This window comes from Lissotriton helveticus, chromosome 8 (genome assembly GCF_964261635.1).
Source record: "Lissotriton helveticus chromosome 8, aLisHel1.1, whole genome shotgun sequence".
NCBI classification, from domain to species: Eukaryota; Metazoa; Chordata; class Amphibia; order Caudata; family Salamandridae; genus Lissotriton; species Lissotriton helveticus.
Genome location: NC_136069.1, coordinates 741,301,872 through 741,325,711, shown reverse-complemented (window position 1 = coordinate 741,325,711; position 23,840 = coordinate 741,301,872). Strand labels below are relative to the sequence as shown.

General features: G+C 49.1%; 2 protein-coding genes across 3 annotated transcripts in view; one reads left to right on the top strand and one right to left on the bottom strand.

Moving 5' to 3' along the window:
- The window catches only part of LOC144772893 (uncharacterized), an 80,751-nt gene that overhangs the window by 27,199 nt on the left and 29,712 nt on the right, over positions 1-23,840 (top strand). Inside the window, exon 3 of one of the 2 annotated variants that reach the window (XR_013599863.1) lies at positions 10,644-10,770. The gene's annotated coding sequence lies outside the window, so the exon portion shown is untranslated. Of the gene's footprint in view, positions 1-10,629; positions 10,771-23,840 lie in introns of both variants that reach the window. The other variant, XR_013599864.1, reaches the window with a different exon arrangement.
- The window catches only part of LOC144772894 (acetylserotonin O-methyltransferase-like), a 755,766-nt gene that overhangs the window by 728,217 nt on the left and 3,709 nt on the right, over positions 1-23,840 (bottom strand). The gene's annotated exons all lie outside the window — the stretch shown is intronic.

Sequence of the window (23,840 nt, the reverse complement as noted above, 5' to 3'; positions counted from 1 at the left end):
GGATCCACCGTGAACATAGCTGTTTTAAAAGATTGCCATGTGGTAAGGGCGTAAGCTGCACTCTAGGGCAATCCCTGTGAGTCAGGAGGAGCAGCTGTGGAAGAGACTGCCTTGGGATCAGAGCAAAAGCCTGTCCAATACCATAGCAATGACCTCATATGCCAGGAGGTGCCGCTACAGAAGCGACTGATGTGCAGTGAGGACCGAAGCCTTGTATGGCAGTGATGCTGCAACCCCACATGTAGCGAGGGGCTGCTGGAATAATTGTGCCGTGTGGATTAGGTAGAAGCCAGTGAACTGTGAGCAGCGGTGACTCATAGGTCAGCAGGAGAAACAAGAATTGTAACTGACCTTACCATGTAGACTGAGTGACGATGCACTGGAAGCATCACTACCTCAGCAGGAATGAGATCTGCAGCATCAAAATCACCGACACGCCACCTTCTGGAGTGTGGAAAGTTAATCTGCAGGAGAGTGGAAACACCACTGATCTCTGCCGGAGGACAACCATGTGGGCTAAGGAAAACGCCTGCACTCGCAGAGCGCTGCTGCTAAGTCCATGTGAAGCTGACTCCTCCAGGCAGGATCATAGCTGTTTAGAGTGTCTGAAGGCAGAGCACCCTCCAATATGCTGCAAGCTTCCACCGTGCCAGAGCGGCTAGAACATATTACAGTCCTACCGGGCCCTGGGATATTCACTGCTGCAAATATTGCAAAAAACACAGATGATGGACAGAATGTAGAACAATGTCATACATTCACCCCAGTACAAGGATCTGGGCCTAAATCCATCGTTTTTGTGCACTCCACACCACCCTGGGTTAGACACTGGCTATATGCAAATCAGCTCTGACCCTGTGCCTCATGGGAACAGTCCAGTCCGAACTACCAAGCCATGTCTTTCCCAGACTGGAATCAAGCATCCAAGGACCGGTTTCTGGCTATAAGCCTTCTTCAGCCTGGATAGCTTGACTCCAGTGGTGTGGAGAGCCTGGGACTCACGTCTGAGCATACCCAGCCCACTCGGGGCGAAAATTGCAAAAAACACAGTTGATGGACAGAATGTAGAACAATGTCATACGTTCACCCCAGTACAAGGATCTGGGCCTAAATCCATCGTTTTTTTGCACTCCACACCACCCTGGGTTAGACACTGGCTATATGCAAATCAGCTCTGACCCTGTGCCTCATGGGAACAGTCCAGTCCTAACTACCAAGCCATGTCTTTCCCAGACCGGAATCAAGCATCCAAGGACCGGTTTTTGGCTATCAGCCTTCTTCAGCCTGGATAGCTTGACTCCAGTGGTGTGGAGAGCCTGGGACTCACGTCTGAGCATACCCAGCCCACTCAGGCCGAAAATTGCAAAAAACACAGTTGATGGACAAAATGTAGAACAATGTCATACATTCACCCCAGTACAAGGATCTGGGCCTAAATCCATCGTTTTTTTGCACTCCACACCACCCTGGGTTAGACACTGGCTATATGCAAATCAGCTCTGACCCTGTGCCTCATGGGAACAGTCCAGTCCGAACTACCAAGCCATGTCTTTCCTAGACCGGAATCAAGCATCCAAGGACCGGTTTCTGGCTATCAGCCTTCTTCAGCCTGGATAGCACAGGGTCAGAGCTGATTTGCATATAGCCAGTGTCTAACCCAGGGTGGTGTGGAGTGCAAAAAAACGATGGATGTAGGCCCAGATCCTTGTACTGGGGTGAATGTATGACATTGTTCTACATTCTTTCCATCAACTGTGTTTTTTGCAATTTTCACCCCGAGTGGGCTGGGTATGCTCAGACGTGAGTCCCAGGCTCTCCACACCACTGGAGTCAAGCTATCCAGGCTGAATGAAGGCTGATAGCCAGAAACCGGTCCTTGGATGCTTGATTCCGGTCTGGGAAAGACATGGCTTGGTAGTTCGGACTGGACTGTTCCCATGAGGCACAGGGTCAGAGCTGATTTGCATATAGCCAGTGTCTAACCCAGGGTGGTGTGGAGTGCAAAAAAACGATGGATTTAGGCCCAGATCCTTGTACTGGGGTAAATGTATGACATTGTTCTACATTCTGTCCATCAACTGTGTTTTTTGCAATTTTCACCCCGAGTGGGCTAGGTATGCTCAGACGTGAGTCCCAGGCTCTCCACACCACTGGAGTCAAGCTATCCAGGCTGAATGAAGGCTGATAGCCAGAAACCGGTCCTTGAATGCTTGATTCCGGTCTGGGAAAGACATGGCTTGGTAGTTCGGACTGGACTGTACCCATGAGGCACAGGGTCAGAGCTGATTCCTTTTCCCAGTCTTGAGGCGGAAAGCCGGGACTGGTGGTACGTGTGCTCACTTGATATTGTGCTAATAACAACTGCTTTGAAACTTTTTTACTTCTGTGTGGTGTCACTTACTTGCTGAGACATAGCGCCACTGCTTACATCCTTTCAGCGCACAGCCGACCTGATCGCTGTCGCGCTTCGCATCTTCCAGCGGCCGCCATCAGCCCAGGCGTGCGCGCAGACCACGCCCCCTTTAGGCCACGCCCCCGACCTGCCTTTATAATCGCTGATTACTAGCGCCAGGTCAGATTCCTTTTCCCAGTCTTGAGGCGGAAAGCCGGGACTGGTGGTACGTGTGCTCACTTGATATTGTGCTAATAACAACTGCTTTTAAACTTTTTTACTTCTGTGTGGTGTCACTTACTTGCTGAGACATAGCGCCACTGCTTACATCCTTTAAGCGCACAGCCGACCTGATCGCTGTCGCGCTTCGCATCTTCCAGCGGCCGCCATCAGCCCAGGCGTGCGTGCTGACCACGCCCCCTTTAGGCCACGCCCCCCGACCTGCCTTTATAATCGCTGATTACTAGCGCCAGGTCAGATTCCTTTTCCCAGTCTTGAGGCGGAAAGCCGGGACTGGTGGTATGTGTGCTCACTTGATATTGTGCTAATAACAACTGCTTTTAAACTTTTTTACTTCTGTGTGGTGTCACTTACTTGCTGAGACATAGCGCCACTGCTTACATCCTTTAAGCGCACAGCCGACCTGATCGCTGTCGCGCTTCGCATCTTCCAGCGGCCGCCATCAGCCCAGGCGTGCGCGCTGACCAAGCCCCCTTTAGGCCACGCCCCCCTGTCTGTCAATAATGTGCATGCACAGGAAGCGCAGCGGACGAGCGCAGCGGGAGCGCCGTTTGCGCGCCGAAGGCGCGCCTAAGGCTAGCCTGTCTGCGCCCGTCCGTGCCAAGACCGCGACAGGCGCAGGAAACCCTGCCCAAACCACCACGCATATCAGATACCTTCCCAGCACCCTCCACCTACTGCGGGGTAATAACTACTGCTCATGCAAAATTGACTTGCCCATTGCCTCCAGCTCAGACAGCTGCAAGCACTGCCGCTGGTCCTTCACTTCTAACCCAGCTCACTCCCCCACCCCCCCACCCCTTCCCATAGATTCCTCGCAGCCCTTTAAAGGCGGTTTGATAAATGCCCGGTCCATGTGTAAGCATAGCCAAGACATTCACGACCTCATCCTTGACTCTGATCTTGACTGTCTTCTGATCACCGAAACCTGGCTTACGGATGATTGCAACCCAGATATAGCCAACACCCTACCTCAGGGTTACTCCTTTTTTAGACAAGACAGACCAAAAGGAAGAGGGGGTGGCGTCGCAATTATACTGAAAAATGTCTTCACCTGTCACACGTTCAACTTAGACCCCTTAACCAACACTGAAGGCATGGGTTTTTCTATCAAACTCAGCAATTCCTCCTCTTTTTCAGGCGGTTTGATCTATCGTCCTCCCGGAAACGCCTCCAAGTTCCTAGACTCCCTGAGCGACTCTCTGGGCCACTTCCTACTCTGTTACCCACATTTTACTCTTCTTGGGGATTTTAATTTACACCTTGAGTCCTTATCTGACTCTCAAACCAATAACTTCCTACAGACCCTTGAAATCTTTAATCTTCAACAAAGTGTCACTCTACCAACCCATTCACTAGGACACACCCTCGACGGTGTCTGCACTAATTTCCCTTCACTCATCACCTTACCCCCCCCTCCCCCAAATATGGACAGATCACAGCTTGATCCCATTCCATATCACGAAGGCACACCCTCCAACCACCAACAGAACAAGTTCACACCGCGTCAATTCCATCAACTGGAAAACAGTACAAGAAAACCTCACTCTTAACCCCATCCTTCAATCTCAGTCCCCGGTTCTATCTGGTAACATTGAACTGGACGCAAAACTCTTCAACAATTGGATTTCACAAGAAATCAAAATACGGGACCCTTCCAATCGCCCCTGCAGAACCCTCAGGACAACAAAAACTAATGCCCCCTGGTTCACCCCTGCTCTAGCTACTGCCCATCTACTCTGCAGGAAAGCTGAGCGTAAATGGCGCAGAACCTACGACAACGACGACCGCCTCTTTTTTATCCAACAAAGGAAAAATTACCTTTCCAACATTAAATCGGCTAAGAAAATCTTTTACGTCAATGCCATTAACAAAGCTAGTAATAAACAAAAAACCTTGTTCTCAATAGTTAAATCATTCACCCAGCTCAAAGCACTCCAACCCGAAATCCCCCCTTCCCAAGATTTTTGCAACAGAATATCAGAGTACTTTGACGAAAAAATCGCCTCCATCCAAAAAAACTTCCCCCCTCCATGTACTCCTCCAGGGCCCCCCTTTTCTGACCAACTACCATCCTCAGCAGGTGGACTTAAAAACTTCACACCCGTCACCCTTGCTCAAACCAGAGAAGCTATCCTATTATGTAAGTAAGGTTCCCCCTCCGACCCCTGTCCCCCCAAGATCCTTCACCAACTCATAGACGTGGTGAACCCTATTATCAACTACATAGTCAACACGTCACTTAGTACCGGATCGGTCCCTCGCCTATGGAAAACGGGCTTAGTCAAACCTCTCATGAAGAAAGCCAATAAATCCCCGATGGACCTGACCAATCTCCGCCCGATCACTCTTTTCCCGGCTTTGGGAAAAATTACCGAACAGTTGGTCCACAGAGAAATCAAATCCTACTTAGAAGCTCATAATATACTGCACCCGCAACAATCGGGTTTTTGTCCCAAACACTCAACCGAAACAGCTCTGATTGAACTATCAGAAACAATCAAACTGCTGCAAGACCAAAGGAAGAAGGCTATTCTTATCCTTCTCGACCTCACAGCAGCATTCGACACCATATCCCACTCAATCCTGATCAATAGATTGACGGACATAGGGATTTCAGAGACTGCCCTATCATGGATTAAATCATTCCTCACTGATAGGTGCCAAACCGTCGCTCTTGGCCCCTTTCAATCTAAAGAAAAAAAGGTCCCCTCAGGAGTACCCCAAGGCTCCATCCTGAGTCCCCTCCTCTTCAATATCTACCTCATCCCTCTCCTATCCCTGATTGAATCATTCGGCATACCTGTAACCTCGTATGCCGATGATACACAGTTGATTGTACCCCTTCAGGACAACTCAACCTATGCTGAGCTCAATCTCAAAAACTGTTTAACAGCGGTCTTCCACTGGATGGACACCAACCATCTTAGATGTAACTCTAGCACAACAGAGATCCTCCCCATCAGAAAGAACACTTCTTTCTGCCCTGCCCTCTGGTGGCCGGATAACTCTGTCGCCCCTCCCCAGACCGTAACAGCTAGAAACCTTGGCGTACTCTTCGACTCAGATCTTTCATTCGATCAGCACGCCAGGAATGTTGCCGGCAGATGCTTTGGTATAATAAAATCTCTAAGAAAGTTTTTCGACTTTCTTCCACTAGATGCCAGGAAAACAGTAACAGTGGCTCTCATAATCTCACGCCTTGATTACTGCAACGGCCTCCTGGCAGGGACAAAAAAGTCTACTCTGACAAAACTTCAGAGCGTTCTCCACACGGCTGCCCGTCTGGTTCTTAAACTACCCCGTAAATCATCCATCTCTTCAGCCCTTAGATCCCTGCATTGGCTTCCCCTCCATAAAAGAATACTTTTCAAAATTCTTACCATTGCTTTTCGGGCGTTTAACACCACTGGCCCGAAATATCTAACCAGACGTTTCCCCCACTACATCCCGACTCGTCCCCTCCGCTCCGCCCAAGACAACCTAATGCCCCTGCCAGGTACAACTTGAAGACGAAAGGTGGAAAAACCTTAAGCTTCCTGGCCATTAAAGCATGGAATAGCATGCCCATACACCTGAGGCATCAAACCCTTGAGAAACCCTTCAGACATCTCCTAAAGACTTGGATCTTCAACCTCCCCGACGACTGGACCAAAGCTGCCATCTAGCCTCCTTCAACCCCCATTTCTGGGCTTTTAGGAATCTTAGCGCCATGATGCTCCCTCCGGAGCGAACGCTGCGCTCTAGAAATATCCCCTCAAATATCAAATATCAAATTTGCATATAGCCAGTGTCTAACCCAGGGTGGTGTGGAGTGCAAAAAAAACGATGGATTTAGGCCCAGATCCTTGTACTGGGTTGAATGTATGACATTGTTCTACATTCTGTCCATCAACTGTGTTTTGTGCAATTTTCACCCCGAGTGGGCTGGGTATGCTCAGACGTGAGTCCCAGGCTCTCCCCACCACTGGAGTCAAGCTATTCAGGCTGAATGAAGGCTGATAGCCAGAAACCGGTCCTTGGATGCTTGATTCCGGTCTGGGAAAGACATGGCTTGGTAGTTCGGACTGGCCTGTTCCCATGAGGCACAGGGTCAGAGCTGATTTGCATATAGCCAGTGTCTAACCCAGAGTGGTGTGGAGTGCAAAAAAACGATGGATTTAGGCCCAGATCCTTGTACTGGAGTGAATGTATGACATTCTTCTACATTCTGTCCAACTGTGTTTTTTGCAATTTTCATCCCGAGTGGGCTGGGTATGCTCAGACGTGAGTCCCAGGCTCTCCACACCACTGGAGTCAAGCTATCCAGGCTGAATGAAGGCTGATAGCCAGAAACCGGTCCTTGGATGCTTGATTCTGGTCTGGGAAAGACATGGCTTGGTAGTTCGGACTGGACTGTTCCCATGAGGCACAGGGTCAGAGCTGATTTGCATATAGCCAGTGTCTAACCCAGGGTGGTGTGGAGTGCAAAAAAACGATGGATTTAGGCCCAGATCCTTGTACTGGGGTGAATGTATGACATTCTTCTACATTCTGTCCATCAACTGTGTTTTTTGCAATTTTCACCCCGAGTGGGCTGGGTATGCTCAGACGTGAGTCCCAGGCTCTCCACACCACTGGAGTCAAGCTATCCAGGCTGAATGAAGGCTGATAGCCAGAAACCTGTCCTTGGATGCTTGATTCCGGTCTGGGAAAGACATGGCTTGGTAGTTCGGACTGGACTGTTCCCATGAGGCACAGGGCCAGAGCTGATTTGCATATAGCCAGTGTCTAACCCAGGGTGGTGTGGAGTGCAAAAAAACGATGGATTTAGGGGCCAGATCCTTGTACTGGGGTGAATGTATGACATTGTTCTACATTCTGTCCATCAACTGTGTTTTTTGCAATTTTCACCCCGAGTGGGCTGGGTATGCTCAGACGTGACTCCCAGGCTCTCCACACCACTGGAGTCAAGCTATCCAGGCTGAATGAAGGCTGATAGCCAGAAACCGGTCCTTGGATGCTTGATTCCGGTCTGGGAAAGACATGGCTTGGTAGTGGACTGTTCCCATGAGGCACAGGGTCAGAGCTGATTTGCATATAGCCAGTGTCTAACCCAGGGTGGTGTGGAGTGCACAAAAACGATGGATTTAGGCCCAGATCCTTGTACTGGGGTGAATGTATGACATTGTTCTACATTCTGTCCATCAACTGTGTTTTTTGCAATTTTCACCCCGAGTGGGCTGGGTATGCTCAGACGTGAGTCCCAGGCTCTCCACACCACTGGAGTCAAGCTATCCAGGCTGAATGTAGGCTGATAGCCAGAAACCGGTCCTTGGATGCTTGATTCCGGTCTGGGAAAGACATGGCTTGGTAGTTCGGACTGGACTGTTCCCATGAGGCACAGGGTCAGAGCTGATTTGCATATAGCCAGTGTCTAACCCAGGGTGGTGTGGAGTGCAAAAAAACGATGGATTTAGGCCCAGATCCTTGTACTGGGGTGAATGTATGACATTGTTCTACATTCTGTCCATCAACTGTTTTTTTTTGCAATTTTCACCCCGAGTGGGCTGGCTATGCTCGGACGTGAGTCCCAGGCTCTCCACACCACTGGAGTCAAGCTATCCAGGCTGAATGAAGGCTGATAGCCAGAAACCGGTCCTTGGATGCTTGATTCCGGTCTGGGAAAGACATGGCTTGGTAGTTCGGACTGGACTGTTCCCATGAGGCACAGGGTCAGAGCTGATTTGCATATAGCCAGTGTCTAACCCAGGGTGGTATGGAGTGCAAAAAAACGATGGATTTAGGCCCAGATCCTTGTACTGGGGTGAATGTATGACATTGTTCTACATTCTGTCCATCAACTGTGTTTTTTGCAATTTTCACCCGAGTGGGCTGGGTATGCTCAGACGTGAGTCCCAGGCTCTCCACACCACTGGAGTCAAGCTATCCAGGCTGAATGAAGGCTGATAGCCAGAAACCGGTCCTTGGATGCTTGATTCCGGTCTGGGAAAGACATGGCTTGGTAGTTCGGACTGGACTGTTCCCATGAGGCACAGGGTCAGAGCTGATTTGCATATAGCCAGTGTCTAACCCAGGGTGGTGTGGAGTGCAAAAAAACGATGGATTTAGGCCCAGATCCTTGTACTGGGGTGAATGTATGACATTGTTCTACATTCTGTCCATCAACTGGTTTTTTTTGCAATTTTCACCCCGAGTGGGCTGGCTATGCTCAGACGTGAGTCCCAGGCTCTCCACACCACTGGAGTCAAGCTATCCAGGCTGAATGAAGGCTGATAGCCAGAAACCGGTCCTTGGATGCTTGATTCCGGTCTGGGAAAGACATGGCTTGGTAGTTCGGACTGGACTGTTCCCATGAGGCACAGGGTCAGAGCTGATTTGCATATAGCCAGTGTCTAACCCAGGGTGGTATGGAGTGCAAAAAAACGATGGATTTAGGCCCAGATCCTTGTACTGGGGTGAATGTATGACATTGTTCTACATTCTGTCCATCAACTGTGTTTTTTGCAATTTTCACCCGAGTGGGCTGGGTATGCTCAGACGTGAGTCCCAGGCTCTCCACACCACTGGAGTCAAGCTATCCAGGCTGAATGAAGGCTGATAGCCAGAAACCGGTCCTTGGATGCTTGATTCCGGTCTGGGAAAGACATGGCTTGGTAGTTCGGACTGGACTGTTCCCATGAGGCACAGGGTCAGAGCTGATTTGCATATAGCCAGTGTCTAACCCAGGGTGGTGTGGAGTGCAAAAAAACGATGGATTTAGGCCCAGATCCTTGTACTGGGGTGAATGTATGACATTGTTCTACATTCTGTCCATCAACTGTGTTTTTTGCAAATATTGCAGCGCTAAGTCACTTTTGACTGCATTCGATGATTCGAAGTGGACTCTTGAGATAAGGCCTACTAGTGAGCATTCCCTGGATGTGGCTACTAGTGAATGGGGAATAAACACAAATGCAATATGAGGAATGGGAGGGATAGGGGCCTTCCAATGAAAACTAGAGCCCCAACCTCAAGGGGGAAATGTGTTGTATGTGAATGGCGTAACCTTCCTTTGAATGAGTAGACTTAGAAATAAAATACTTGATTTGCTTATAAAAGTAGTATTTGGATGGACATTGATTCATTGCTGTGCTCTTTTTGAGTTATAAGCCTTCTTCACTTACTGTATCAATACCACCTCCCTGAAGGAGCCTTAGACTGCTCATTCACATCCACAACTGAGAGTCAAGTGCAGAAGGGGTATTTGGCCCAGTTGCTCAGAATCTACAGTAGGTCAGCCCCTGGGACATCAGGAGTAAAAGGCCTCTATCCCATCGATTGGAACTAGTAATCCCTGCATGCCCGTGGCACTCTGAAAGGTGTCTGATAGGGTATAAGTTTATTTTAATGTATACATTCCTATTAGAATATACACCTTGAGGAAAAATTAAGAGACACGTGCCATGGTAATTCTATTGCCTTGATGAGACTCTGTGATGTTCATCAAAAGGTTTGAGTTTATGCTCAACTTTTAAAATTATAAACAAACATGCAGTTCAAGTACAGTTTATCCCTACATTCTCACTGTTCATGTGCTAGTTAAATCCAATGTTTCTATTGGTTAGCATTGCAAAGGTTTCCACCATTGTGCCAAGAGAGTCTACAGATCCAAGATAGCACACATCAGCGTTGGTCCTGGAATCACTGTCCAGACAACGGTAAGTGCTACAGTCTCTATTAGTCTCTTATAAAACAGGATACTTTCAGCAAACACAGAAGACCACATAAGTCACCACCAATGTGGTGTCTTCATCCTAAGATGATTGGGTTCCACTCCAACCCAGGAGTTGTTGCACACATAAAAGGGCTCCGTGACAACATTGTTCACAAACGTTCCATCTAGGTAATGGTAGATCAATAAGGGATACATGTCTTTGAGATACAGATCTGGAATGCTTGATTTTCTTGAGCATTGAAAAGCAAATGAGCACTCATTGACTCTGCATGAATGTCAGTTTTTTCTTTTCAGCAGAGACATCAGCAGCCCTTCTGAGAAAAATCTATCTACCAGTTTCTGCTCTACTGAGGCACACAAGTTTGTAACCTCTGTCCTTCTTTACCCCAGGGCTCTAAGCACTTGATGAGTTTTCAAACAGGTGAGATCTATATTTATAAATGGCAAAGAACTGGCAAGGATTATTTAGAATATCTTGGTTACCCTTTATTCTTTGTGCATTATTCATAATAGGTGCTTTGAAAATTCTCATTTGATTGTACAGGACATTGATCTTTGTTTTGTTTTCTGTAAATCATTGGAAATTTACCAAATTAATGCTTCACAAAACCACTGTATACATATTCATCATTAAAAAAGGTTTGGACAAGTATAAAAGAACACTAAAAGAACACTGTTATTTGTTTCCTTATAAGGGCATGGTTCATAGATTTGTTCTCAATTAACCCCTCTGTAGTTGAGAACCATTGGCACCTTTCCCAGTACATTAATGACCAACCAATTGCAATAGGAACGAATATTATTGGAGAAAATGTTCCCCTTTGGTTTCTGAAACAGACCCATTGATGGGTGAAGTCCTCATCCTTACTTTTCAGGACCACACCTTCCGATGTTGGCTCCATACATGCTTGTCTTGCTCAACCTGCAGGATGCAAGGCTTTAACGATCATAGTGAAGTGTCTACTTGCGGTTTCCCTGACCCCCTACAAATCATATAGGGCGTACTGCTCCCTGCACCACACCTTTGAGTGGAGTGGCCTGTCCAGTGTTAAATGACTGCCCACTCTACACACCCTGAGTAAATGTGCTTGTAAAGTAGCACCTCCCAGCTTAATCCCTGACTCATTGTCAGTGAAATTGCTCTCCCACCCTCGCAGCTCCACCATTAAGTGAGGTGCCCCTGCCCCTGCACTCTTGAGTGTTGGTGATCGAGGCCCTCCTCCACCCGCAGGTTTCCCTGCGCCTCATCCCTGGTGGTCCAGTGGACCTCTGTCTCCTTTCTTTCTTTCTGCTCCTTCGCTCCTTTTTCTCCCCTTTCTATCTTTCACCTTTCTGCACCTCTGCTCTTTTGCGCCTTATTTCTGCCCATTTCCCTTTCTCTCCCTCTGCTCCTTCACTCGTTTTCACTCGTTTTTTTCCCTTTCTATCTTTCACCTTCCTGCACCTCTGCTCTTCTGTGCCTTATTTTTGCCCATTTTCCCTTTCTCTCCCTCTGCTCCTTCACACGTTTTCACTCGTTTTTTTACCCTTTCTATCTTTCTCCTTTCTGCTCTTTTCTGCATCTCTGCTCTTTTGTGCCTTATTTCTGCTTATTTTCCCTTTTTTCTTTATCCCTTCTTTCCTCCCTTTACCTTTCCCCGCCGCTGCTGCCCCCGCGGCCCCTCCCCCCCCAGCATGACCGGCCCAATCCAGCTCCCCTCCCCGCTCCCGCCTCCCAGCTGTCCAGCCCTCCCCGACCCCTACTTAATGGCGGCCACTGCGGGGACAGGCGAGCAAGACCACTGACTCATTGTCAGTGAAATTGCTCTCCCACCCTCGCAGCTCCACCATTAAGTGAGGTGCCCCTGCCCCTGCACTCTTGAGTGTTGGTGATCGAGGCCCTCCTCCACCCGCAGGTTTCCCTGCGCCTCATCCCTGGTGGTCCAGTGGACCTCTGTCTCCTTTCTTTCTTTCTGCTCCTTCGCTCCTTTTTCTCCCCTTTCTATCTTTCACCTTTCTGCACCTCTGCTCTTTTGCGCCTTATTTCTGCCCATTTCCCTTTCTCTCCCTCTGCTCCTTCACTCGTTTTTTTCCCTTTCTATCTTTCACCTTCCTGCACCTCTGCTCTTCTGTGCCTTATTTTTGCCCATTTTCCCTTTCTCTCCCTCTGCTCCTTCACACGTTTTCACTCGTTTTTTTACCCTTTCTATCTTTCTCCTTTCTGCTCTTTTCTGCATCTCTGCTCTTTTGTGCCTTATTTCTGCTTATTTTCCCTTTTTTCTTTATCCCTTCTTTCCTCCCTTTACCTTTCCCCGCCGCTGCTGCCCCCGCGGCCCCTCCCCCCCAGCATGACCGGCCCAATCCAGCTCCCCTCCCCGCTCCCGCCTCCCAGCTGTCCAGCCCTCCCCGACCCCTACTTAATGGCGGCCACTGCGGGGACAGGCGAGCAAGACCACTGACTCATTGTCAGTGAAATTGCTCTCCCACCCTCGCAGCTCCACCATTAAGTGAGGTGCCCCTGCCCCTGCACTCTTGAGTGTTGGTGATCGAGGCCCTCCTCCACCCGCAGGTTTCCCTGCGCCTCATCCCTGGTGGTCCAGTGGACCTCTGTCTCCTTTCTTTCTTTCTGCTCCTTCGCTCCTTTTTCTCCCCTTTCTATCTTTCACCTTTCTGCACCTCTGCTCTTTTGCGCCTTATTTCTGCCCATTTCCCTTTCTCTCCCTCTGCTCCTTCACTCGTTTTCACTCGTTTTTTTCCCTTTCTATCTTTCACCTTCCTGCACCTCTGCTCTTCTGTGCCTTATTTTTGCCCATTTTCCCTTTCTCTCCCTCTGCTCCTTCACACGTTTTCACTCGTTTTTTTACCCTTTCTATCTTTCTCCTTTCTGCTCTTTTCTGCATCTCTGTTCTTTTGTGCCTTATTTCTGCTTATTTTCCCTTTTTTCTTTATCCCTTCTTTCCTCCCTTTACCTTTCCCCGCCGCTGCTGCCCCCGCGGCCCCTCCCCCCCAGCATGACCGGCCCAATCCAGCTCCCCTCCCCGCTCCCGCCTCCCAGCTGTCCAGGCCTCCCCGACCCCTACTTAATGGCGGCCACTGCGCGGCCGCGGGCTGCGGGCGCGCCGCTGGTGCACCGAAGGCGCGTCAAAGGCAAGCACGTCTGCGCCCGTCTGCGACCCGTCCGCGACCAGCACCAGGAACCCTGGACCTCCCCCCCGCCAACGCTACGACCCAGCAGCACTCCACGCACTCAACCCAGGCTGCAACAACAACTGCAAGCTAGCATCACCAGCCGACACCCATGGACCCTTCAGCTGTCACCGCTGCCGGCACACCTGCAGCACCGTCAAGAACACGGATCCAGCACAACCCGCCCACAAGAACACAACCGAACCGAAGACCCTACAATGCATCCTCCTCAACGTCCGATCCCTCCACAAACACGCCACAGAAATCTGGGACCTCCTCGACAGCACAACCCCAGACGTAGCATTCTTCACCGAAACCTGGACCAACACCACCTCAGGACCGGACATCGCCATCGCCATCCCCCAAGGATACAAGATCTCCAGGAAGGACCGCCCCATCCACCCAGGAGGAGGAATCGCCATCGTCCACAAATCCAGCCTCCGCCTGAGCACACTCCCTGACGAGTCCACAGAACTGATGGAACACCTTCACTTCAAGATACTGGCCAGCCCCACCGCCGCCCTCCGAGGAACCCTCATCTACCGACCCCCTGGACCCCGCGGACCCTTCGCCAACTCCATTACGGACATTATCAACCCGCAGGCCATCGCATCCACCAACTACACCCTGCTGGGAGACCTCAACTTCCACCTCGACAATCAACTGGACCCCAACACCACATCCCTCCTGGACAACCTCCACAACATTGGACTCCGCCAGATCGTGACCGAGCCCACGCACTCAGCAGGACACACCCTCGACCCCCTCTTCACTACAGGAAACTCCATCACCTTCAGCCACACCACCGAACTCCCATGGACCGACCATCGTTGCGTCCACTTCACCTTCAGAACACCCACCATCCACAGACACCAGCACCTGCTTCCACAAAGAAACTGGACCAAAATCACCGATGACCAGCTCACCTCCTCACTCAACAACTCCACCCCAACCATCGCGGAAAACGACGACCCCAACACCGCAGCCCGAACCCTGCATAGATGGATCTCGGACAGCACCAACACCATAGCCCCCCTCAAGAAAAACAACAATACCCATGCCAAGAAAGCCAGATGGTTTACCACCAAACTTCGAGAGTCCAGGCGCACATGCCGCCGCCTCGAAAAGGCCTGGAGAAGCACCAAATCCACAGAAGCCCACAACAACTTCAGAGCCGCCACCAACGCCCACCATCAACTCATCAGAGAAACGAGGAAAAAAGCGATTGAAGACAGAATCTCCACCCACGCACACAACAGCAAGGAACTCTTCAGCATCATCAAGGAGTTCGCCCAACCCACCAGCGAGTCTACCGACATCCCTCCCTCACAAGACCTCTGCGACAAACTCAGCATCTTTTTCCACCACAAAATCAAGAGCATCTACGACAACTTCGACGAAGACAACCAACACACTGAACCCTCACCAACCACCCCCGACACCCGGAAACCAGTGATTGATGACTGGACAGCCCTCACCACCGAAGACACACTGAAGACAATGAAGTCAATCCACTCAGGGGCCCCCACGGACTCCTGCCCCCACCACATCTTCAACAGAGCCGCCAACACCATCGCACCCATGCTCCGCCAAACCATCAACTGCTCCCTGGCGACCGCCTCATTCCCCGACGACTGGAAACACGCCGAGGTCAACCCCCTCCTAAAGAAACCCTCAGCGGACCCCACCGACCTCAAAAACTACAGACCCATCTCCCTGCTCCCGTTCCCAGCAAAAGTCATCGAGAAAGCCATCAACAGCCAACTCGCCACATTCATTGAAGAACACAACATCCTCGACTCCTCCCAATCCGGCTTCAGAAAAAAACCACAGTACGGAAACCGCCCTCCTCGCCGCAAAAGACGACATCCGCACCTTACTGGACAAAGGAGAAACAGTAGCCCTCATCCTCCTCGACCTATCAGCGGCGTTCGACACAGTCTCCCACCGCACCCTAATACGCAGACTCTACGATGCAGGAATCCAGGACAAGGCCCTTGACTGGATCTGCTCCTTCCTCTCCAGCAGGACGCAGCGTGTCAGACTCCCCCCCCTTTCCTCTCGGACCCCACACCTATCACCTGCGGAGTCCCCCAGGGCTCCTCCCTCAGCCCGACGCTCTTCAACGTCTACATGGCTCCACTTGCCCCCATCGTCAGAACCTACGGACTCAACATCGTGTCATATGCATACGACACCCAGCTCATCCTCTCCCTATCCAACGAGCCCAACACCGCCAGACGCAACTTTCGAGAAGGCATGGAAGCCGTCGCCAAATTGATGAAAAACAGCTGCCTACAACTAAACACCAACAAAACAGAAGTACTCATCATGGGCCCAAACCCCGACGCCTGGAGTGACACCTGGTGGCCCACCGCCCTCGGAAACCCGCCAACCCCCACAGACCACGCACGCAACCTGGGAATCATCCTGGACTCCGAGCTCAAAATGGACCGCCAGATCAACTCTGTCTCATCTTCCTGCTTCCACACCCTCCGCCTCCTTCGTAAGACCTTCAAATGGATCCCCCTCGAACACCGAAAGACAGTCACTCACGCCCTGGTCACCAGCAGACTCGACTACGGCAACGCACTCTACGCCGGAATAAACAAAAACCTCATCCGCAAGCTACAGAACATCCAGAACGCCGCCGCAAGACTGGTCCTCAACCTGCCAAAACACTGCCACATCTCCCAGCACCTGCGCACACTCCACTGGCTCCCCGTCGAGGCGAGAATCACCTTTAAGATGCTCACCCACGCACACAAGGCCCTCCACGGCACCGGACCAGCATACCTGAACAGTCGACTCAAATTCCACGCACCCCAAAGGACCCTACGATCAGCCCAGCTTTCCTACGCTGTGGTCCCCCGCACCAGAAAGACCAGATCGGGAGGCCGCTCCTTCTCCTTCCTCGCGGCCAAAGCATGGAACGCCCTTCCGCTCCACCTCAGACAGACAACATCGCTCCCCATCTTCGCAAGAAACCTCAAAACCTGGCTCTTCGACAGACCCCCTCCTTGATGGAATGGAACCTGCACCCCCCCCCCCCCACCCCTAGCGCCTTGAGACCCTTACGGGTGAGTAGTCGCGCTTTAACAAACTCCTGATTGATTGATTGAATCCCTGACGTCGCTGTGCAGACAGCGTTCGGTGCTAGTTTCCATTCACCTCTTATAAAACAGGATACTTTGATCACATAAAGCACAACCAAAGTGGTGTCTTCATCATAAAATGATTTGATTTCCCAATGCAAAGCCTAAAGAACCTGTGGGCATGGTTTAAAAACCCAGCCAAACAAGGTAGCTACCGAGATTTAAAGCTATTAAAAGGAACAGACAAATTTCACTTGAGCTCAGCAGAATTAATGCAGAAGTGGAAGAAAGCTCAGAGAGAGTAATCCAAAGGTGAGTCATGGCGAGCCGTTCCTCTGGAGGGGTCCGCATAAACATTTGTGTAAGGAACATTACTGTGCTAACATAGCTGCCACATTTCTAGACCACTTATACGTGACATGCTACCGCAAATGTGTGACATTTCGAGTGACACGTTCTCACAAATAAAAGAAAGCAATAAAGTCCATTTAAAGAGATAAATATCAGAGAGTTCCCCTTTTGAGCAAACAGAAGCTCAAAAATGTCCTTAAAACTGCTGCAAACCACCTGATAAAGAAAACTGATTGACACTAGACAATTTGGTGGTCTGATGGGCAATGCACTTGCTAGATATTTCCCTGTGCAGTCTAGTTATAAAAGACCATGAAGGGTTAATGTGCCTGCTGCAAAGGACCACGCTTAGCAAGCAGGTCACAGATTTGTATTTTATGTGGACAGCTCAGTCAGTGCGATACCAAAGAGGATGATGGACAGAGCTTTTGAGCAAATCAAACACCCCTTGTCAACTGATCTGGGTTTAATCCCTCATCATTCTTTAGCTCACTCCACCACCCCAGTTCAGACATGGCCATATGCAAATCAGTCTGACCCTGTGCCTCATGGGAACACTCCAGCCCGAACTGCCAAGCCATGTCTTCCCCGGACCAGAAACAAGCATCCTGGGACCGGTTTCGGGTTCATAACCCTCATCAGCCAGGCTATCTTGAATCCCGTGGCAAAGTGAGAAAGGGACCCACGTCTGGGCTTACACTACTATTTTAGGGCGAACAAAGCGATACCAAAGGGGATGATAGATGGAGCATTTGAGCAAATCAAACACTCACCCCCAGTCAACTGATCTGGGTTTAATCCATCATCATTTTTTAGCTCACTCTACCACCCCAGTTCAGACATGGCCATATGCTAATCAGTCTGACCTAGTGCCTCTTGGGAACAGTCCAGCTTATGCTTGAGAGATCCTTTTGTTTTGGTCACAGATTAGAGACATTGAATTTTAGCTCAATGAGTTACTAACTGGCATCAAGGAGCTGCATGCAGATTGCAGTGCATAACTTTGGATCCCTACTATTTTTTTCTTTGTTTTTCCTAGTGAGTGCTGTTTAAATAGTTATTTGTAAATCATTCATTTAGACAGATATCTCTTACCTTCTAACAATGTGTAAATATCTGTGAAAAACATCGTGGACAATCAAAACCTGCCTCCAAATCATAATTTAATAAATTGTGAAGTGGCATGCTGAATTCTTTTTATGGCCTTGGCATCAGGGTATTCAGCTCCAATTAGGCTGCCCAAGCCAGGATGACACTCGAACAAAAGGAGTTCTGATGGTTCTTTGAGTGAGGCATTGAGTTGAGCCCAGCTGGAACTGAATAAAAGAGAACTCGCTCACCCAAAACACAACAGTTCATTGGAATGAGAATTGACTCCCACAATTTTCTCTTTCGGTGCCCTCTCCCCCACAGCCCTATGAAATGCTACCTGCAACACAGCCACACACATGAGTGACAGGGGGCCTAAGCATACAGTTAAAAAACCGTGTTTGAAATCTTCGCATTTAGCCACAGTACAGCTTTTGTCTGTTAATTGCCTGAATGCCTGGTGGAGGAGCCCATTATGCTGATATCGCTGACCCTTTCAGAGGGTTTTAGTGCTTCTGAGGATGAATCACCAGACGAGAGCCTCTGAGCTCACTGCAGCCCATTGCCACTGGCAGTCATACGCTGGCCAGATGAGCAGTGCCTTAGAAAGCCGGGGGTCTGTCCTTGCCCCCCACCATCCACACAAGTGGACAACAGCAGGTAAGGTATACTGCTGTAAGTCTGTCAAACTGGGGCAGAGTTGAGGGTCTGTGACTCTGTTCTGATGTGCGCCATGTGGTTCCATTCTGTCCAGTCACATGTCAGCGTAGCCATCTTTTAAAGACAGGGAACAATTCTTTGGTGTTAATACACCACCTGTGACCTCAGTGTCTACCCGCCCAACACACGAGGAGACGGGTGGGAGGTCATGTCAAGTTATTTTCATCTATCCCAGCTGGGCCACAACACTGATGTCTGTCAGATTCAAGGGGCTGCTGAGACACTGGGGCTGGGCAAGTCAAGACTTGAAAGAGCACTACCTACCAATGAGCGTGACCTCCTCTACATTTGTGCATGGACAATTAAAAAAGGCACCACTAATGTAATGGTGGCAGGGCAGCAGGGCAACGTAAAACAAAGAGGCTGTCCACCACATGAGCTGTGCTCTGTGACCAATCACCTGCATGATCACAGTTCGGGGCAGTAACCTTGCCAGAAAAAAGCAACATGCAAAGTGTCGCCCCCCCCCCCCCCCGAATCCACATGAGGACACCCAGCCAGGTCAAAATATATTGCTTATCTATGCGATGCTGACACTCAAAAGACCCTTGGTATGCTAAACAGAGTCCCGAACACTAGCTCAGCTTGATGCATTGTGGATGATTACTGAAATTCCACCCAACTTTTTGCCTTCCTCCACTCTTATTTTTTACCTCATTTTGACTGCGCTTAGGACTCTGAGTACTTTACCACTGCTAACTAGTGCTAAAGTGCACACGGTCTCTCTTCCACACGTGGTAACTTATACCCAATTGACATAATTAATTTACTTATAAGTCCCTAGTAAAAACGTATTATAAGTGTCCAGGACTTGTAAATTAAATGCTACTAGGGGGCCTGCAGCACTGATTTTGCCACCCACTTAAGTAGTCCCTTAAACATGCCTGAAGTCTGCTATTTGGACCTGGCAAAATAGGTCTTTTGCCAGGCCCTAATCTTCCTTTTTAACACATACAAGTCACCCCTAGGGTAGGCAGTGGACAGCCCATTGGGCAGGGTGCAATATATTTAAGAAGCAGGACATGTACTTTTAGGTTTTACCTGTCCTGGTAGTGAAAATGTTTTACATTTTTTTTCACTATTGAAAAGCCTATATCTCCCATAGGACAACATTGGGATTACCTTATTACATTTTATAAATGCAATTTTTAGATGGGAAGATAAAATTGATTCAATTTTGGTGTCTCTGGAATTCTAATTTAAAATCCTAACCTATGGTAAGATCGTATTTTAAATTACAATTCTGAAAAGGGCACTTTTAGAAAGTCGTAATTTTCATGCCTTAGCCATTTGGTGCCTGCAGACTGTCTCTGGCCATATGACTGTGTGTGGTAGGCAGTTGGGATTAGTGTATTCCTCCTAAACAGCCAAACGCAAACGGAGCTTAGTTGTGACTGAGTGGACCATGACTGGCAAGATGGGCTGGGCCTAGCCTCCCTTACACCTGAATAAGCTATGTTCTGCCTCCACACAAAGGGCTGTGTACCCCATGTAGTTAGTCTTGAGTCAAGGTAGTGAAGTGCGGGAATCTGTGCACTTCAAAGGCAAGTCACTAAAAGCTTCTCCCCGCTTCAACTGTACAACTGTGTATAAAAGAAAGACCTTGGACACCACCACTTCCGTACACTTCGATACCTCTCGATACTCTGCCAGGAAGACAGTCTGCTGTGCTGCTGTAGGACTGCCTCGCTGCACTCTGGCGGGCCCCTGCTATGTTGTACTGACCTGTTGCCTACTGCCCTCTTGCTTGGGTGAGAAGTAATGGACATGTATCTATTGAATCCAGAACCCAAAGTGACTCTTAAAGCAAGTTGGTTGGACTACTGATCTAAAGCATCAGGGACAAAACATTACCATGGCACTTGTCGCTTATTTCTTCCTTAAAATGTATATTCTAATAATAATTTATACATTCGAATAAACTTGCACATGGAATATGCCATCTGTGAATCTACCTTTCCAAGTGGTGCCTCCCCAGTCTTGGACCCTTGGAGCTGGGCATAAGGTGCTTGCTAGCAGAAGTGACACATCTTCTTTGCTGAAGGATGCATGCCCGAGCAGAACCAATGTATCTCCTCCACTGAGTGGCGCATCCCCAAGCAGCATCGATGCATCGACACTCCTGCGTTGATTAGACCAATCACAAAGACCTGCATCGCTTCCTCTGTCCTCTGAAAAGACACATCACTCCTGATGGTACGAGGGTTCCACAGCCCAGGTCCTTGCATCTCTCTTTGATGGAAGCCTCTTTCGCAATGTTGGACTTCGCATTACAGCCTCGCAGCTCCTCAGAACCGATGCATTGCCAGCAGCTCACCGCATCCCCAATACCAGACTTTGTATCACAAGTCCCATCAATGGGATCCTTGACGATAATGCAACAGGACTGTGCACCCCAGCCGTGCCTCATCTCAGAACTGACGCATCACTTCTGCTGTGCGGCGCATCTGCGATGGAGATCAATGCAATGCTCCGCAACCAGGATTTAAGGTACTCTGTTCAGTGGGCCTAACTGGGTCCATGTGGCCTGCCTGCCCTTCATTGTATGCTTTGTCCCGGTCCAGCGCATCCAGATATTCCTAGTAGAACTTTGTGTTTTTAGTGCTAAATTCACTAAAAGCTCTCAAATACAATATCTCTAGTTGAACTAATTGGATTTTAACCATTTTAGTTTTTTTTCATATATTAAAAAGGCCTCTATTTTTCTAAATCGGTTGTGGGTTCCTTTTGTGGTGTGTTTTCACAGTATTACTGTTTGAAGTGTTGCACAAGTATCTTACAAATTGCCTCTGATTTAAGCCGGACTGCTTTGTGCCAAGCTACCAAGTGGGCATGTACAGGTTAAATTGGGGTGTGCTCGTGCCTTACCCTGACAAGGATTATGGTTGCCACTTAACCATGGTTTACACCCCATTCAACCAACAACCCAATTCCTTACACTGATGTGTTAAATGAAAATAAACAAAAGACACCAGCACTGTGCACTCTCTTCTGGAAGCACAGCGCACTCACTGCTAGGGCACTCGCAGCACTGCAGCTTCTCATACTAGAGTGTTCCCTGGCAAGACCCCAGGGCACTATAAGATGCATGAATAGTGCAATTTAATGTAGTGAAGCAAACAACAGTATTAAAATGCATTAGTCTAATCCCTAAGGTGTGGTACTTGGCAGGGCTGTGCTAATACCGTGCATACCATGTGTGAGACATCCGACACACCAATGTTTCTACCTAATCCTCTGGGAGATATGACAAAATGCCTTTACTCAGTGGCGGATGGTGACACTCAAATATGGTGTGGCATTTATAGGGTACTTGCGCTACCTTTACATCATTCATTTTTTTTGTTGCAGTTTTTTACACAGCACAAACACAATCAACAATATTGGAGTCCATTTCCTGAGTACCATTACATAACATAAGACTCAAGACATTATGTTATATAATAAATAAACATAATAAATAAACAAATAACGTAATGAGCAGTTGATCTTCCTTGCATACCCGTGGGCTGACTCTTTGAAATCCACCCACAATGCACACTGAAGAGCTGAGAAATGAATGCCAGGCAGGGAAAGTGAAACTAAGCTGCATGCATCTCTCCCACTGAAAGCACTGCTTGCATGCTGTTTATAATAGTATACAGCTAGGACAGGCGAACACAGTACTCCATCTAAGAACCATGGGGCTGAGTCTTTGCTTCCCCAGCTCCCTGACAGCGATGAAGGGCCAGCCTGAACTACACTTGTTGGGCTGACCAGAAGCAAAATTCTGATGAACCTGACATGCTCATTTAATTTAAACAGCTCTAGCTGCGGGTCGCCAATAAATCACGCCTTCTAGTATAAACGGTACACCTACTGTCTGCCAGGAGAGGCAGTCCTGTGGTGGCATACATAATGTGTATGTGTGAAGTAGGTACAGTCAGAGATCAATGTCCCTATGGAGAAAATTCCCCTGCCTACACCACAGTCCTACCCAGGAATATGTGCCCCCCCCCCCCCCCCAAATTGCAAGATTTCGGTGGCATTCCTTCTAGGTGCACTGATGGAAGCTCTGAAACAATGTCTGCCAGTTCTTCCTTCTGCCTTTCTACTTACTCAATGCCTGCCCATTCTCCCTGGAGGGCTGCCTGCTCGCTCCCCAATGTACCCAGTAGCGACCCTGCCTGCGTACCACTTAGCCTGCTTGTCTGATTCTCCCCCTGAATGTTCCTGCTTTCCCAAAGACTTTCCGACAAGTTCTGCTACTTTCCCCTAAGCCTGCCCTCTTCCCCCCAGTATGTCCTACTTTTATAGCATTTTGCTCAATATCCGCAGTCTGCCCATTTCCCATCAGCCTGCACACTTTGCCTCATTGTTTGAATTCTAACCATTTATATTTCCATACAGCGGCGGTTTTTCGTAGAGGGCGTCTAGGCTCCGACCCCTTTACATTCACGGTCAAAAGAAAGCTTTGAACAGAAGCAAAGCTAAACTTATTCACAATACGCACTGAGCTGCTGTACACTCCTACTCCCAGTACTTATTGCTGTGGTGACAATAACATGACGCCTTCGGAAGGCGTCATGTTATTGGGCCTTCCCCTAAATATGCTCTCCTTGTCGGGTCCAACTCTAGAGTATTTGCCGGGCTGAAAACCTCACAGCCCTGAGGCCTGTGAGGTCATCACCTCGACAAAGACACTGCATCCATGACCAGGCTCCACCCCCTAATGACATGAGGATAAAGTTAGCCCTGGGTGTTTAAGTCTCAAGCCCTGTTGCGCTTGGTATCCACTTCAATCAAGGAGGGGAGTGCATTGTCACCACACCCTTTTCCAACTTACTATAGGTGGTACAGGGTGTGGTACAGAATGCAGAGAGGAAGCCAAGAAATCGAGTCTGTGCAGTTTGTCATCGATTTTGAAGACACACTGTGCAGACTCGAGGAGTCTTGCTTCCCGAGCCACAGTTAGCCGCCATTTGAGCTATGGCATGTCTTCAGATTTATTGACAGCAACAAACTCATGGGACGTGGAATGAAGGACAAAGTGTTACGCACTGGAGGTGCGTGTGTTTGTGTGAAGGAGTCG